The sequence below is a fragment of the Sinocyclocheilus grahami genome, unplaced genomic scaffold (assembly GCF_001515645.1).
Source record: "Sinocyclocheilus grahami isolate Dianchi unplaced genomic scaffold, SAMN03320097.WGS_v1.1 scaffold5145.1, whole genome shotgun sequence".
Taxonomy (NCBI): domain Eukaryota; kingdom Metazoa; phylum Chordata; class Actinopteri; order Cypriniformes; family Cyprinidae; genus Sinocyclocheilus; species Sinocyclocheilus grahami.
The window spans coordinates 2398-3956 of NW_015509911.1; the positions used below are offsets into that span (position 1 = coordinate 2398).

General features: G+C 43.4%; 1 pseudogene; it reads right to left on the bottom strand.

Annotated features, from left to right (window-relative positions):
• Window positions 1-339: 339 nt before the first annotated feature.
• LOC107577110 (glutamate receptor ionotropic, kainate 4 pseudogene) overlaps window positions 340-1559 on the bottom strand; it is a 5665-nt pseudogene continuing 4445 nt past the window's right edge.

Here is a 1559-nt window from a genome sequence, read left to right on the forward strand (position 1 = left end):
GTCGCAATAACAATTCAATCTACATCCAAACCTGCCAATAAAAATCACAGGAGCATGAAAGTGCTAATTAACAATAATTCTATCACAGTCGGTCTAGCCATCTCCCTGGACTCTATGAAAATCGGAGTTTCCTTCCTACATGTTTACGATCAAGCGTTCTGATTGAGGACTGGGGAAAAAAACAATGTGCTTTTAGAGGATTTCTCCACCTTTACATCACATCCGTGTGACCGCAGCCAGAAAATCTCATTGTGTTCCTGGCAGACAGAAGCATAAACACAGATAATGGCGAGTTTTACCACTGGCTTGATAGGATGGTGTGGCCGAGAGTTACTTTACCTGCCTTAGGCCATCCCTGCTGTTCTGCATGATCCGGAGGGCATAGTTCGAGCGCTGGCCTTTGCTGTTGAACTCGATGCGGCCTGTTAGACCTTCCAACTCTACCTATCCGGAGAGAGAGAGACAACATGTTAACGCCTGGGGGTATCATGCGATCACAGCCACAAAAGTCTTCAGTGCTGTATCGATTTATAGAGCTACGTGGACGGCAGAGCTCCTCACTGGAAGCATTCGGACAATGCAGGAAGCGGCTATAGATCGCCAGATGTCATGCATAAGATGATGTAGTAATGACAAGCTGATGGTCGTTAATCTTTAATTGCTGAGTAAGACACAGTGTCTCGGTTTCACAGATTCTGCTGAAGGCTGCAGTTCTGACGATTGTTTGTGGGCTGCAGTGGTATAGAGAGCAAAAACTAAATGATGAATGAGCCTGCAATGGCAGCAGGTGAGATGATTGGCAGCTCGTGGGCTCTCCCTGCGGTTCTTACCATCCTCAGATAGTTCATCAGACTTGTGCCGTGCTCCCAGATCTTAGAGGACTTGCAGGAGAGCTGAGTGGCTCCTACGTTCTGGCTACGGTTCAGCTCCTGCACGGCTGCCACCACCGTGTGTACCGCATCAAACAGCAGCGCTGACGAAAGCTGAAACACACACACATAAGAGTAAACAGAAAGCAGTACAATCCAACTACAGGCTGCTAGCAGAGACAGATACACACTTCATGGCCAAAAGTATGCTGACAAGCTTTGGATTAGCGTTTTTAGCTATTCAGCCGTAGAAATAAATATGCATTTGACAGATGCTTTTGTTCAAAGGGATTTACTGGCAAAAAATGTATAGCTGTATGTTCCCTGTAAATAAAACCCATGAACGCACTAGAAAATACACCGGAAATACCATAGACCATAAAGCTGTGTGTAATTAAATATTATTTAATAAAAAGGTCTGTAATATTTACTCTAAAACCATTTACAACATTGGGGTCGCTAAGATTTTGCTGCCTTGGAATTATAAGGTTCCATCTGCATTGAGAAATTGAGCTTAATTTATTAGAGATATTGGCTGCATTTATTTGATCAATTTATTTGTCATCCTTTTTTATTCTAATATGGGGACCTACCTCAATGGGGACAGGCATATTGGTTTTTATACTGTATAAAAGTATATTCTACATCAACCCTACACCGAAACCTACCCCTCATAGAAAACTTTCGGCA